The sequence below is a fragment of the Perna viridis genome, chromosome 1 (genome assembly GCF_037379345.1).
Source record: "Perna viridis isolate PV_CMFRI_1.1 ecotype Kerala chromosome 1, ASM3737934v1, whole genome shotgun sequence".
NCBI lineage: Eukaryota > Metazoa > Mollusca > Bivalvia > Mytilida > Mytilidae > Perna > Perna viridis.
The window spans coordinates 43256672-43274671 of NC_142445.1; positions in this window are offsets into that span (position 1 = coordinate 43256672).

Sequence of the window (18000 nt, forward strand, 5' to 3'; positions counted from 1 at the left end):
TATAAAAAAGAGGGGTGTCATTTATGAAAAGCTTTAAACATCAATATAGGATTAAATAGCCCTGATGGAAAACAAACGACATTTGGAAGGTTTTCCATGATGGAAGTTATCTCTACCTAAACGAAACTCAAAAAGCACGTTTTGCTAAGACTTAATGATTGCAAAAAATTCCTTAATCAAATCAATCAACATTTGAATATTTTTTATACAAAAATATGCATTCTCTTTGGCACAAACAAAACAAAGAGTAATCAAGGAAAGCAAGATTATAGCGGTAATCAAAACAATGTAATCCAGGGACAAATCCAAGACATGGAAAACAGACATACACAACAAAGAACAAAGAACAACCAAAATAATACATACAAAGTAACAAAAGTAAATGAGCAACTCAGACTCCACTAAAAACTGGGAGCATGGATCAGGTGCACCGGTAGGGTAAGCGTCCTCTGTTTTTCTAGAAACACCCGCCGAGTTGCTCATAAATCGTGTCTAGGGTAGACAAACGAGGAAAGGAAAACTACGACACGTTGAATAAATCAGTTTTCATGGTGCAGATAGATACACCATAACGATCCACGAGTTAGTGATGACGACCATAAAACTTCTGTAGTGATGACTTCAATCTTGTAGCAACATAACCCTGTTCCAGAAGCCTATTTGTTAGAGTTTGAACGCGATAGAAAAAAAGTCTGCGTAGTTTCGGTAAGCTCTGGCATAACTTATGAGTTGTGATATGAACACTCCATACGCAGGTGCTGAAGGAATGTTGCCACAGACGAAAGGAAAGTTGATAATATTCTGAATGAAAAGTCATCACGTTTGTGGTAAAGATTGGTCAATAGTTTTCCTTTACCATCGATTTCTAAGTATAGGTCAAGATATAAGGCTGACTTCAGAGTGTCTGTAGTATCCTTTATCTCAAGCTCTTTGGGGTAGATGCAATGTTTCAAATCTCCGAAATTATGACTGTTTAAAGATAATACGTCATCTATATAGCGGAGACTGAGATTAAAGGATCTAGCCAAACGATATTCTTTCTTTCGGATCAGATCAGCTATAAAGAATATAAAATAACCGAACTAGTAGATACACAGTAACAAAGTGAATGAACAACTTGGGCTCTACTAAAAACTGGGAGCATGGATTAGGTGCACTTGTAGGCTAAGCATCAATATATCCTGTATGAAACAATTTTAATCAATTTCTAGTCATATACATTTGTAGCTTGAAAAATGCTTCCTTGGACAAAAACTGTACACTATAGTACTTTTTTGTAGCTGTATAAAATATATCCAGAGGCACTGCCAGGATCATATGGTTTCAGAACCAACATAACGTGTATGTACATCCAGCACTTCAAAACACTGTCATTAACTTTTCTTTAGAATCTCTATTTCATTAAATCCTGTAAATCTTCACAATTTAATAAATTTAATTATTTTTACGTGTGTTTTAATGTCTTGATACTTTATAAACCCCCACTGAGGGAGAATCTTGAGTAATACAAATACATGCACATATATACAGAAACCTGAAAAATAGTCAAAAGGTTTGTCAAGTAAGGATTTTGTTCTTGTTTATATTAGCTAATTCAGGAAACAATAATACCCTATAAAATTCCAAATTACCATGTAACTTCCTTTATAGAAGTCCTTGACCTTTCAAAACCACATAACCATATTTGATTAGTTACTTTCAATAAGCAAATATCTCCAATTCTAATTATAGCAACATATAGAGTTTTCCAAAAACATAAATTTTAAAATTACCAACAAAGAGAGATAACTCAAACTTATCTAAGAAACTTACTGTGGTTTATTCAAAATCAATGAACTAAAGTCTGTTTCACCAATTCAATTATTTCTGAAAAATAAAATAAGAAAAAAATACACATTTAAGAAGCATTATTGTTTTATTTTAAATAAATAAAATTAAAACAAAATAGAAGCGAAGTATTAGGTAACACTTAATTTTAATTCTCTTAAAAAATGAATTTCTGTAGAAGTTAAAAATAGACATATGCTTAAAAAAAAATTCTATTTAAAAAAAAATGAAAGCAAAAAATGCAACTAAAACGATGCTTTAACCAAATCCATTCTGAAATAATTGAAAAAGCACACAAAAGTTTATAATAATGCTCCCCCATTAGTTTAAAGCAAAATATATATAGCTTTTTGTTAATAAATAAGCAAACTTTACAATAAAGAATAAAGTCTTTAATTCCACATGTATTTATTGTTAAAAGTTTTTATATCTTCAATAGTTTAGTGGTATTTAAAATATCAAGGACTGTCATTCTCAAAAGTGTTTAAGGATAAAATGAAGATTCTCTATAATTTAGTGGTTCATCTTCTTATCTGATGGCTTGTGCAACATATGTACCACACAATTGACAATTTTATTCAGATGAAATTTCTGTTTTTATTTGGTCTCATCGTTAACAAAATATTATTCATTTGAACGCCATGTTTTGACTTTTGTATATTCTCGTGTAAAATTGGATTCTATAATTCCTACCAAGGTGGATACCAAAGGCAAACAGAAAAATATTAATTAACATAAATCATAAAGAAAATAACTTTATAACTTGTGAAACTTGAATATTGCAAACATCTTTATTTAATTAAATATTTCAACATCATAACAAACTGGCCATGACTACCTTGTAATGATATTGAATTAATTAATTTTCAGTTGATATTTTGCAATATTGAAATTTTCAGTCATTATGAAAACTAAAATAGTGCTGTTAAAAACAATTATTGAACATCCTAGCATTTAAACTTATTTGATTATATTTCATTCCTTAAAATTTGGTTTCAATACAAATAATATGAAATATAAGTGAAATTCATATATATATTTCATGTTATGGAAAGGTTTACCTTAACAGAAATAAAAAAAAAAAACCTTCACTAAAATGTACATTGTTAGAATGGTTTGGACCAACATGCACACCATGGAATTAAGAAAATGTAGTTTTTACCCTGAATATCTTCCGAGATTTCAGGTACTGTAGTACTTTTCCTTGTAAACAATTGGGTTATTATCTTCATCATCCCATACATGTATGATTTATTTTCCTTTATAAAAAGTAGGTGGTATATGTTGGTTTACAGACTGAGGAAGATGGTTCTGATACAGGATGAGCCAATGGTTTTGATGGAGGTTCTATTGATGATGGTGGATAATCTGAAGCTGATGATGAATTGCATGATATTTTTAATGAATGATGTGATGGAACAGGTGGTTGTATCTCTATTGGTTCACTTGACTGACTATTGTTATTTATGTCAAGTTCTGAGTTTTCAAATAAAATTAGCTCTTTTAAGTTTTTTACCAATTGGTTTAAATCAGCCCCTTTTCGAAAAATAAGTTTTTTGCTTCTTATGTCTTTTCTGTAAGTAATTTGTTGTTTATCAGCTAAAATTGTCCTTTTTATAAGTTAATGTACAAAACATTTTTCCACTTCTCTTTCTGGCTTCCATTTACCGCCCATTTTTTAAATTGCCTGATGGAGTAAACAAATTTGAACCCTTCTCTAACTGTAAGGTCAAAAAGTCCCTTATATTTTTATGCCTCAATTTTTCACCATTTCTTCTTGCTAGTTCTATAATTTTTGCTTTGTCATGTTTTGTCTCTAACCAGTCTAAAGTTTTATTATTACGCAGCATAAGTTTGGCATTTATAGATGTTACATTGATATCGGTGGAAACAGTTTTTTGTCCATCGAGTTGTCCAAACATCCTTTCAATGGTAATATTAGTTGCAAAGCAGCTTCACTTTCCTGTATTTTTTTCAGGGTTGGTTGATAATATTTTCCATTTGGTTAAAAATGTGACAAAAAAAAAAAAAACTTTCGACATTTTAACATCTCCAATGACTTCAAAAACAGTTGAGCTGCATTCTTCCTTTAAAAGTGCCATCTGATATACTGGTGTATCATATTTCTCATCATTAAATAAATCATATTCATTGTTCAAAATAATTTCTGGAGTTTTGGTATTTTTTTCCAGTTCTTCAAAAAATGTATTAAATATAGGACCCATTTCAAGTATGGGTAAATTCTTTGACGCTATTGAAAAATAAGGAGCTGTAATTTTAGTATTAATAATTCCCATTGCCAAACAAATGGAGTTAACAATATCATTTTCTAAAAGTTGAAGTATGGACTGTTTCAAAAAATTTGGTTTTGATCCGCATGAGTAGCCGGTAATAAAACTTTTTATCTTCTCCCTCAAGTAATAAACTCCACAAGCATTGTTAAAAATACATTAAAACGGTTTCACATCAAATTCATAATAGGTATATTGGAAATTCCACTCTCCACCATAAACGGTTGGAAAAAAAACAGATTCCCCTACCTTTTCATTGTATCAAAGTTTCGAAACGCATACTAATAAGTTCTTGGTAAAAGATTCTCCTTGTTTATTGAATAAACCTGGAAATTTCAATTATGTTTTTGCTCAATGTTCCTTAAATTTTTTTCCGCAATTTCATAAAATTGAATCAGTAAATGTATTGAACATTGGAATTGATTTAGGTCCAGTGCTAATTCATCATCTATATTTTTCGTTTCATAAATAAGTATATTAGCTTTCAGTTCGGTGTTACTTCTATCAGTCATACAGTTGGTGATTTTCGGTAAAAACTTTTCTTTATCATTGACCATATCAACATTAGAACCTACATAGTTTTCAGCAGATCCACTAGCTATTTCCTTAGTTCCTGTGGAAATCAATTTATATATCACAGGATACTGTATAATTAAATAAACTTGATATGTTCTGGATGTTTACATTGTGAGACAAGCAGCTCACAAAACATTCACTAACTGCAAAATAGTTAAACTTTGCATGTAATTCATCAAGATAAACCTGCATACAAAAAATCAGTTCAATATTTCAAGGCCTTTAGAACAATAAAGTATGGACAACAAAAATGAACACATTTTTTAAGTTAAAGGAACACAACTCTTCAGAAATCAACAAACCATAACAAAACTAGTAACCCTGACTCAAATAATCACTATTTAAGTTTACCCACATACAAAAAAAAAAAAAAAACACTGGCAGAACAGGACATGATTACACTTCCGGAGCATCTAATGTCTACATTGTGTATGTAAAACGTCTTTGTTTTCACATGTCAACCATATTTTTGGATTTTGACATATTTTCCAAATGCTGACATTTAGGTATTTTTAAACCGATATTTCTTAGAGTATTTTTCAAAAGCTTATTAGTTGAATTTTTGTCATTTACCTTGTCTATCTTTGTATAGTCTTTCTTTGTATATCCTTAACCTTAAGGAACACCTTTAAACTTTTCAAATGTTTTGATAATTCCAAAAGAAATATGACCAAGTGTATATTCTTCATCGCTAGTATTTATCTTAGCACCATAATAATGATAACCTTGCTTGGTTGTGGCATCTTTAAGAAGGGTTATATTTTCATTTTCATCTATTACTTCCTCTATCTGCATGTCAGACACTATTTTTGCTTTCCTCATCATGTTATGAATCGATGAAATGGATGGTAAAGGATAAATGGTATGGCCGGTGAATATCTGATTATTGAACTGATGATTGATGATATGTTTTGGATGGGTACATTGTTGGGAACAAATCGTGCTCCTTTACTTGCTGACCTATTACTTCACTCTTATGAGGCTGACTTTATAGCTGATCTGATCAGAAAGAAAGAATATCGTTTGGCTAGATCCTTCAATCTCAGTTTCCCCTATATAGATGACGTATTATCTTTAAATAATCCTAATTTCGGGGATTTGATACATCGCATCTACCCTAAAGAACTTGAGATAAAGGATACTACAGACACTGTGAAGTCAGCCTCATATCTTGACCTACACTCAGAAATCGATAGTAAAGGAAAACTATTGACCAAACTTTACGACAAGCGTGATGACTTTTCATTCAGAATTGTCAACTTTCCTTTCATCTGTGGCAACATCCCTTCGGCTATTGCGTATGGAGTGTTCATATCACAACTCATAAGTTATGCCAGAGCTTGCCGAAACTACGTAGACTTTTTGTATCGCGCTAGAACTCTAACAAATAGGCTTCTGGAACAAGGGTATGTTGCTACAAAATTGAAGTCATCACTACAGAAGTTTTATGGTCGTCATCATGAACTCGTGGATCGTTATGGTGTATCCATCAGCACCTTGAAAACTGATTTATTCAACGGGTCGTAGTTTTCCTTTCCTTGTTTGTCTACCCCGGACTTGACTTTTTATGAGCAACTCGGCGGATGTTTCTAGAAAAGAAGAGGACGCTTACCCTACCGGTGCACCTGGTCCATGCTCCCAGTTTTTAGTGGAGCCCGAGTTGCTCATTTACTTTTGTTACTTTGTATATATGATTTTAGTTACTTTATGTTCTTTGTTGTGTATGTCTGTTTTCCATGTCTGGTCTTTGTCCCTGGATTACATCCTTTTGATTACCGCTATAACCTTGGTTCCCTTGATTACTCTTGTAAGACAAGCAGCTCATAACACATTCACGAATTTTTACAGAATATGGATTTCCTGGTTTATTTTCTTTCAGTGGTTCAAAATTGTCTGCTTTGGTATCATTTAACAATATGTCCATGTCTTCCTTTTCATTATCATAAAAATTTTGCCAATAACTAATTTAATCTTTTAAAGAGTTTACTAAATTTCTAAAAGTATTGCAATGAGTTCCTCTTTCTTCTTTTGATGGTGTATTTTCACTGATTTGTGCTGATGTGGTTTTCATCTTTTTGTTACTTTTTTTAGTTTAAAAACATCTAGTTCTTTAGTTTCTTTCTTTAGTTTTAAAACCTTTCTCTCCAATTTTTTTCTTTTCATTTCCCAATTGTATAATTTTGGTGTTGACTTTCTTCTTCATTGCTAATATTTCTGTAGATGGTACGGCTTTTCTAATCCCCTTTGGAGGTTTGAATGGCTCGGTTAGAAAAAGTACTGCTTCATGTGCTTTTCTACATATTTTTAAATATCTCAGTCTGTTGTTTGTACTTATTATTCTCTTTTAGAGACTTGACGGTAGGACATGATCAGGATTAATTTTCCATATTTTACAAAACCAGTGATTTATTATTATTCTGCATCCAATCTCACCTCATCTTTTTATATTTTCATCAACAGTTGGAACAAATGATATTGATATTGGAAAAAGGAATGCAACAGTTGTATTATTATTTTTCGTCATTGGTTCTTGCAGATCTTAATGTGATTGGGGCTCCACGTAATATTACATATACAGGTATAAAGAAGCTGTGCTGTACTCAGATGAATTGAAAATTTTTAATTAAAAATCAATTCAATTTAGATCTCACTAAATAAAAATTAAAATCATTATCTGAGTATAGTTATGAAATAGTGCTTTTCTTATCTTCAATTCCTGCATTTCATAATGCTTACAGAATGAGATGATGAATCGGTATCACTGTCATCCAGCTGAGGAATTACTAAATGCAGGGAAGGAAGTTCACTTGCCTCACATGAAACATAATGCAGGTAAGTCTCAGTGTCACTAGAACTCACTTCAATGTAGTTAGAAAATTCATAATTTTCATAACTAAAAGGAGGCTGAGTTTCTGCATCACTGAAACTTACACCTGCTGAACATGCAAGATCAGGTGGCATTTGGGTTTCAGCATCAATGAAGGATACTTCCTCCTGTTATGTAAACAGTTTGGAGGCTGAGATGCAGTCACACTCACTAAAACAAATGCCAGGTGATTCTGCTACATGTTTGACAGCATATTCAGAATCAGACCACAATTGACTGTCATAATCATCAAACAAATTTGATTGTGTTTGTGATTCTAGATTAAAGCTACTGGAATCTCATTCTGAAATTGCCATACTGTCTTCATCTGATGTACAGCATGTGATATCAACAGTGGATGAATCATCTGTCACTTAGATCAAACAGGGAATCCACTGTTTTTGGAGCAGCCATAACACTTGCATTTGCCCTGCAATTGTAACAATTACAGTCACATAGGTGACTGTGCATGGATCAGCAAGTTCCCCTGCAATATTGAGGTCTGGGAGAACATCAATGTTATCTCTGTAGACAAATCTATATACTAACGCTATTCTTGCATCATTGCATTGTGGCATTTCCAATAATTGTGTCCTATATTGACATCTTGCCATTTTCTGTAAAATTAACATCTCATCAAATTTTCTTTAAATCTATGTAAAATTATATATTTTCTTCAATATTCTAGTTTAAAATCTATAATGTTTGGATAAAATTAAAGCCAAAGATGACAGGTGGAATTAATAAATGGTTTTAGAGTACGATCGTTTTCATAACTAGTCTATGACATAAAGAGAGCTCTTTTTATGTTAGCCAAAGCAACTGCACAATGTTTCTAATAATACTAAATAAGTACATACCAAGTAAGGCCTGTGCCTGTTATACAGGAAATGTATCGTGTAATACAGGAAATAATAAAAACATCACCAATGGGAAGGAGAAAAATACTATATTGTAATGTTTTGATATAAAATAAATTAAAAAAAAAACGTCATACATAATAGACTTATTGGTTGCATCATGAAATTTATCACTTTAAACAAACTTGACAAACAAGAGAAATTCAGTTGTACATGTATTTAAGTTGTTTTAGTTGTCAAAATAAGATTTAACCATACACAAATGAAAACATAAATTGTTTTAATTGAAATTCATAAAAGTTTTTTTTTTTTGTTAATTTGTAAAATGTTTTAATATGTAGATGATTTTTAAATAAATGCTAAGATATGTAGTATTTCTAAATTTAGTCTATCATATAAGGCATTGTTATGAATTTCTGTCAAGTTAATAGGCTTTAGAGTTTCAAAGGAAATCTGAAATATTTATGGTAACCCCAAAATAGATTAGGTAAGACTATATTAGGTTTCTATTTTTACCATAAATTAGAGCTTAAAAGTATTTTGCTGCAATCTGTGGTAAAATTTTGCTATTATTGATTAAACTATCTATGCACAACAACAGAAATATATTCAAAATTTAGAAGGTAATTGACATACAATATCATTATTTATTGGTCAATAAAACAAAAATGTGGGAAGCTGAGCCTGATTGTTTTGTTCTAAACCAAAGAAGAAACAGCCCACAGGTAGGCAACCCAACCAGACACATTATTTGGATTCTTTAAGCTCAATTTTCAGATAACATCAAAATGTTTAAGCTTTCCAAGTGACTATCAAGCAAACATTTTCAAGTAGAATGTAAGTGTACTATGTAACGTGAATTATATCTGAAAAAATGATTGTTTCACCAAGAAAAATAGCCATACTTAATATTGATGATAATTTGTATATATATATAATTTGTATATATATATAATCAGGGTTCTTCATGACCTCTTTTTGCATGGCGTTGTGCCATGTATTCAACAATTTGCGTCACACATTACAAATCGACAATGTATTTCCCAATTACGCTTACTTATTAATCAACTATACCTGTCATAAGTTATTGTGGTTAAATTATTTAAAAAAACTTTTATAATGGCAACAACACAATGACCGCACCTACTTTAGTTCCTCTAGGGCTGTGGACTTGTGGTCAAGCCTATAGAGAAAGGAAAACTTCACATTAGTGTAACTGAATTAGACAGTGCTGATAGAAAGATTTATCATGATTGTTGTTCATAAATTTCTATGTTGAAGCTTGTGCTATTAAATACGTCTCGTTCAACCTTATTATACTTTCTTTGGCAATTTATTTTCTCTGTCAAAGGACACGGGCCACAATGAAAATGTGTCCAACCAGAGATTGAGCCATGTGTTCATTTTGATCCATGGAGATCCCTGATACTTACTTTAATTGAAAATGAATATTCATTTTTTAAAATTCTATATGTAATCAACCATGTTGTATGTAATCATTAAGGTAATATTTGTTTACTATATTTTTTCGAAATATTTTCAAAACTTCAGATATCATTGAAAGACCAGATTGTCATGAAGATATAACTAGAAGCATGTTTATCTGTAAAAAAAAAATACTTTTATTATAAAATTTTATTAGTAGTCTTCTTTATATACAATTTAAATAACTTATTTCTACTAATTTTTGCCAATTACAAGGGAAGCAATCTAACAAAGGAAAGGCAATCCCAGTTGAAACCCCCTCTATTGAATAAATAACCTATACTGTGTAAAACAGCATTTATTTAACATGCCAATGTATGTTTCAATGAAGAAGTATATTTGTGCTAGTTGTCAACTGTTATTTAATAGATTGATATGATTTTCCAATTTTTTAAACCTCCCTTTTCTTTGTATTCAATTTGTATATGTAATGTTTTCAAGTGCATGTAAAAATATTTATATAGTTTTTTTTATTTTGATGATTTTTAGCAATACATAGAGAAAAAAATATAACCAAGGGAGTTAACTCTTAACCTCATATTTCCCAAATCAATGTTTCACACGTATTCACATAACAGTATATTTTAATGAAACACTCAATCCGTTTTTTTTTACAAAAATATCGTCTATTGGAAGTGTCGTTGAGTGCCAGCACATATTACAAAAATATTTGCAAAAGAGAAGAAACCCTGTTGAAGAAAAAAAACGGCAATTGCGCTTATTTGATATCCTTGTTTAGTGGATGTATCTGTTATAGCTTTATATTTGATCTATTTCTTACCTCCAATTCAAAATGTCAACCTAAAAAAATATTCCACAACTGAATCATACGATTATGTCATGCACGTGAAACATGAGGAAGACCGACGCAGGAAGTCAATTTTCATCTAGAGTTGTCTTCCCTTTCCGGTACAGACATAAATTCCGGTAGTATTTCTGAAGTAACTGTTTGTATACATGTATTTAAATGTTTTGATTTCAAAAGCCAGTTAGCCGGGTTATCCTTAATGTACATTTGTATAAAACATACTCGATTTAACAAAAGTAGACATGACGGACCCATAATTTATTTACACACAATTACATGCACATAAAGTCATAATGTGACGGTTTTCTATAAATCTGAAATTAAACAAAAAAAAATTAAAAATTAAAAAAAAATCAAAAAAACGGTAAGTAAATTTTAAATATTAAAAAAAGATTTTATATGTGAAAAACATCTTAAAAAGAGTATATTTTTTAATATTTACATGTACAATGTTTAAGTATGAAGGTGACTAGAAATTGTATTTTTAGGTACGTGTACAAACTTTATTTTATTTGCACGAAGTGATAAACAAAAAGTAGTTAAATTAAAAATCACTAGAGGATGCCCGCGAAATCGCGGTCGATTAAGCAAAGTGTGGACACAGCACTAATTTCACGAATCCAAACAAAATGAGTAATCGTTGTTAAGAATCTACGATCATCTAATATACATCAATGGTTCAAATTGCTTCAATGGTTTAACCATTAACCTTTCGGGGGGACTTGGTTTTCTTTTGACTCAGAATTTTTTTTATATACTTTTCTAACATATGTAAGCGAATTGAATCTTTTTTATATTCACATTACTTATTTTTAAAATATTCCTTACCAAATTATCTTTTCTCCAAAGTGCATGTGTGAGTTGACATTCACTCTGTAACCACCCCTTTTATATGTATATACAAATGTGATCAACCCCCATTGGCCAAACTGGAAAATGTTAGCTTGTAATTTTTTTAATAGCTGAATTGGCGAGATGTCGAAAACGGACTTTATGGTACTTTGTTCTATTATTCTGCAAAATTTCATGTTAGTTGTCAAGGAATTACGCCCAATAATGATTTCAAGTATGTTATCAAAGTGGTCTCTTGCTAACTCGAAAAATAATTTTTTGATCTAGCTCAAAATCGAACTTGCATGTATTTGTTTGCTTAACAACTGTACAAAGTTTTGTAATCAAATGGAAAACGCCTGGAGATGAATGGACAGACAGACAACACTCAACTGAATTTGTATGCATTATAAAAAGTTTAGGTTTCATTCACTCTTTATCTGAACTTTGCATTTTGCTTGAACTGAACTTTTTATCATACAATGTAAGTAAAGAAGGCTTGCTGGCTGAGTGGTCTAGGGCGCTGGACGTTGTGCAGGTGGCGTTGCCATAGATGTCACAGCGGTACGAGTTCGAGTCCCGCGGAGGGAACGACAACAAATTTGCATCGCAAATTTGACAGTTCTAACATCGTTGGGAATTGTTCAGACCTTTCTACACGTTTACATTTTCTTTCCTGTATCAATTTGATCCGATGGAGCAGTGTAGCGAATAAAATCGTCACATTCTGAGACGTTTATATATTTCGCTAGCCGGGTCATTCCTCCTCGTAGGATTAATCTAGGACTGTAACTTAGTACACGATGTATGGTAGTACGGGACAGTTCATCTAGGTGTTATTATGTAGGACAGAGGATCAAATTAATGATGCAATGAAACACAACTCACTACCTAATCAGGTGAATACCTGTGACGTATACAATTTTATTGACAGTTACAGTTACTTTCCTACAACCATGACACTATTTTGTTACCAATATACTGAACAATACAAAGGATTGACAAAGCTATTGGGACATTTAATCTGACCAGTTTCTATGGAGAGAGTTGATGAATACTCACCTATGAAACTTGTCACATCCAGCTCCTAGTTATTTAAATCTGAAGCAGCTACATGGGATATTCTATTTTTCATTAGTGAGGGAATTCAAATTTAATATATTATATTTTATTTTGTATTTTGTTGATAATGTTGAAAACCATAATTTAGAATAAAATATAAAAGTATTTATTTTATCTTAACTACATTGCACAGAAGTCTTATATATTATTATAAATATTAGACCTCAATTCATATTTATTTCCTCCTTCATAAAACTGAAATAGGTCTACCTAGGTGCCCTTTTAGTGGAAAGTAAGTGATTATTACTATAGTTAAGGAACAAGTGTTATACAAAATGAAAACAGTTTGAGGTTCACGTGAATTACAATTTTTGAAATAGTGCTTTGAGTTTATTTTATTCAATTTTGAGTATGAGTAAGCTTAAAGTGAATTAAGTGCTTTATTAATTGTGAAGGATTTGCATTGGGATTTAGTGCATGGAGTTTGATTGAAATTATACTTTGGGATCATAAGTGCAATTTTCAATGAAATTTAAGAGTTGGAATAAGTGTTATTTACATTGAAACTTCTTTGGATTCTTATGCATTGATATACATGTAACTGGAATTATATGGAGAATATTTCTTAGTTTTATTTTCATTGTAATTATTGTTCTAGATTAAGTGCTATGATTTACAGCTCTGATTTGAGTGTTTTATGTGAATAAAGATTTTATTGGAATTATACTTATGACTGAAGTGCATTAAATTTCATCAGAACTATATATACATTTTGTACATGTATATTTCAAATAATATGAAAACATGTGCAAGAAATTTATAAGAATCCGAACTATTGTTAAAGTAGATAATTTGAAGGAGAATATTTCAATGCATATATTTAAAAACCGGTATTCAATGGATTCAAATTTGAGATGGAACAATTCAAATAAATAGTAGCATAATATTGTAACTTCAAGTTATTGTTCATTCCATGAAAGTGTTACTATTTTACTTTAATTTGCTATTTCATATTTGCTTTCCACTCTGGATTTAAAGTTTTTTTTTTCGTGTAAAAATATAAACAATATTCACAACCAGTAGTTTTCCACATTAGTACTTTTCCAGTGTTAGCAAGTACAAAATATCAATTTTGTAAAAATAAAACACATTTAATTCCCTCAAAACACATTGTGAGTAATATTCGCAAGCTGCGAAAATTCCATATGATGTGAAACAGCCAGTATTGGCTGCTTTACACCTGACCAGGTAAATTTTCATGGGTGAGTGGCTACCTATTCATCAACTCTTACAATAGCAACTGGTCACTTTAAATGTCCCAATAGCTTTGTCAATCCTTTGTATTGTTCAGCAGATTGGTAACAAAAGAGTGTCATGGTTGTAGGAAGGACACTGTAACAAAGATCTTGAACATTGTGTTATAGACACACGTTGTGTTCTTAACTATATGACTAAAATATTTACAAACACTGTAATAAGAAACTATACAAAATAGTTTTACAAAATAATTCCGTTAGACTTTATATAGCACGTCCCGTACTACCATACATCGTGTTCTAAATTATAGTCCTAGATTAATCCTACGAGGAGGAATGACCCGACCAGCGAAAGCTATATTTTCCATAGCCTAGCTGGCCGAGTGGTCTAGGGCGCTGGACTTTGTGCAGGCAGTGTTGCCATAGATGTCACAGCGGTACGAGTTCGAGTTCCGCGGAGAGAACGACCAAAAATTTGCATCGCAAAATATATATATATAAACGTCTCAGAATGTGACGACTCTAGTCGCTACACTGCTCTATCGGATCAGATTGATACAAGGAAGATAACGTAAACTTATAGAAGGGTCTGAAAAGTCCCAACGATGTTAGAACTGTGAAATTTGCGATGCAAATTTTTGGTCGTTCCCTCCGCGGGACCTTCACCTGTTGTCAGTACAATAATTTATCTTTTAACTGTTGCTACAAGTTGAGTTTGTGCTGTTTCAAAACTGGCTTTAAAGTATAGAAATATAATACAAAAATTCAAACAAATGTTGTTTTGGTGATGAATGTGGCTCGAAAGAGCTTGTTTCTTTGAAAAATTGTACCAAAGACACAAATTCACATCTTAAGTATTTAAAATGCAACACTGATATTGAAATACCAGAATCTGTTTTGAATTTAAATCGTATTGCTATTCCCTCCCTAACTTTGGGAGATCTATCGCGATTAAATCTGCAAAGAACATCGACGTGAAACAATGACGTGAATGCACAAAAAAAATAGAAATGCCATTCTACAAACATGTTCCACAAAAATTAAAATTCTTAGAACGAGATGCATGGGAAGAGTCTTGACAAACAAAAAAATGCTCAGTCATGATAAACAAGATATGAAAACGCTTTGAACGGTGTACGAAAATAACCCTTTATCATCCACTTTTAAATTGAAATCCAGAATATCTGTCAAATCGAAAAAATTCATTCGTCATGACATTTTTCACGAATTTTTGGTAAAACATATAATGTACAAATGTACATGTACAAAATTTACATCATGTGAGTAATGATTAATATCAAAATATATGGACAGTGTCAAAATTAATTTGCTAGGTTCACTTGTTTTACATTTCTGTATGTGTTCCCTGCCTGGATAAAAAATGCAAATTATTTTTTTTTTTAATTAAAATTAAACACAATGTTGTCTTAGTTGAAATATTTAAAATATTTTTTCACTGGGCCCTCAATTCAATGCGAATAAAAAAGTATTATATTTTGCCTAACGTGCTACGTGGCGCCATCACGTCAATAATATTACTTACTATTATTTAAAGAAATCAGATTTTTTTTCTTCAAATATATAATAAATAAAACGTACAAAATATAATAATAATAATATTAGAGCCATGTGGCAGTTATATTCTTGTCGGGTAATATGTCACTCAGACCTGGCAAATATTTCGCATACAACACCCACACAACCCTAATATTATAGGGTTATTGCATGAATACTGTGGAATATTGTCCTGGATAGAATTTCATATTGCGCGAGTTTACGAGTGTGATATAAATTCTACGAGGAACAATATTCAATATTGCGAGTTACTTTAACGACGTCTATGGAGAAGTTATATACAAAAATATGTAAATATTGACTTGACGTTTTGTGTCTTCAAATAAATTAAGAGGGTAGTCAAAATAAGATTTTACTAATCCCGTTCTGTATGTTCCATATTGTAATGTCAGTTTATATTAACAGTGACCATGGGATAGCCCATATCAAAATGTTTTGGAGAAAAACATATGTTTCCCCCCGTCCTGCACTTTTTCTTAGTTCAAAAGGGCACTACTCCCACAAAAATTAGCGGATCATAATTTCCTGGTAATATGCATAACTACATATGACGTACTTAGTACATACCAAGTTTAGAAAAAAAAATCGGTTCTATAGTTAAGAAGGAGTTGCGCTGACAAACTTTGTGACAGACACACAGACGGACAGACGGACACACGGACAGGCCAAAAACAATATGTGTCCCCACCAAAGTGGGGGGGACATAATTTAGGGGCTAATGCAGCTGAGGATTAAAGCCTTTTTAATTTTTGTTTTCAGTTTTCGGTTATATGATATTGGTCCAGATTTCAAAATTTTTATTTGTCACCAGAAATTTAATTTTGATTATAGGTATATGTAGAAGATACATTGACAGACAAAAGAGTGAAGTGAAGATTGGAACAGAATTTAGTGATAAGCGTGAAGATATGAAATGTACATGTACAGAATTTTATCTTTTAAAACTTCCAAAACATAAAATGTATGCCTACACAATGCAAAACATCAAGCATACATTACCGTGATTATAATTATATGATTGCTGTGTATGGATGGAACTATAAAAAGCACATGCATTAGCAAAACATCAGGCATACATTACGGTGATTATAATTATATAATTGCTGTGTATGAATGGAACTATAAAAAGCACATGCATTATTAATAAATTCTAAATCTAAAGACCAGTTTATGCATGCACATTTTTAAACAAAATAAAAAAACCATAAATTACCGGTGCATTTACGGTTGTGTGTCAGCAATACATCCATGTCGAAGTAGGTTACTATGACCTATATTTCATGCTCTTATGGTTGTCAAGTTAATGTTTGATCCAACTTGGCTATATCTTAGAAACTACACATACTAGAGTGAAATAAACTTTCATGCATATACATCTACGGTTGTTTACATCTCTGTTGAAATGCAACTCTAGAATATGGCCAAACGTTGTTCATTATAATTTGACTTCAATATCCTATTTGCAGGACATAACTTAGTTGATATTAAATTTACCATGCTACGTTTGGATCTTGTACATATACTATTTTCAGAGATGTGTAACCGGATCAGAAGAGAGATGCCAGACACCTTTACAAAATTTACAACTGCTCAAGATGAATTAAGTCATGGAGGTTTGTACATATGTATATGTTAAAAGGGATTCTTAAGAGTGTGAATTATTAGCTGCCCGATCCTCAATTTGGAGCGATTCAATAAAAAAAATGGTCGCAGTTACTATAAAAAGAACATAGGGGTAAATATGAAATTTTTGCTCATTCTTCATGAACATGAAAGGTAATTTAATGGTAAACATGATGTACTAAGTTGAATAGCAGTGACAAAAAAATTTCAAAATGGCTGCCATTTTTTACAGATTTTTAATAATTTATTTGATTTGAACGAGATTTGGTATATACATGTATAGGAAACAAGGTGTCCTGAGTTGAATAGTGATAATAAAAAAATGATCGGAATAGCAATTTTCAAAATGGCCGTCATTTTCCCGCCATAATGCTTGCTTGGATTTTAATAATATTTAGTTTACTAAGGAAACATGGTATCCCAAGTTGGATGGTGAGGATGAAAAATTAATTTGAGCAGTTAATTTCAAAATGGCAGCTATTTTCCCGTCAATTTTCTCATTTGCTAGTTTTCCAGGTGAGCGGTTTAGGCTCTCATGAGCCTCTTGTTTCTAAACTGTCATAATCAGAATCAAAATAATTCATGCAGACCATATTTTATTGCAAGTTTTAACATGAAACACTTAGGCAAAAATAACAACAAATATAATGCCTCACCATGTTAAAGTATAATTAAGCATGGTCTGCATGAATTAATTTTTTTAATTTTGAGAATTAATAAAGTCAGTGATTAAACTTTATATTTTTATGTACTTCACAATCTCAGGTTTTGGAAATAGGAGAAGGACAGGGTTATTCTTTGTTAGAGAGAAATGATTCTGTTACAGATTCTGGTATGATTATAAGAATGAATTATTAGAACACCTGACATAAGCTATTGTCATCACTTTGTCTGTAAACTTTTTCAACAATCTTCACCTCTGACTCTACAGACTGAATTT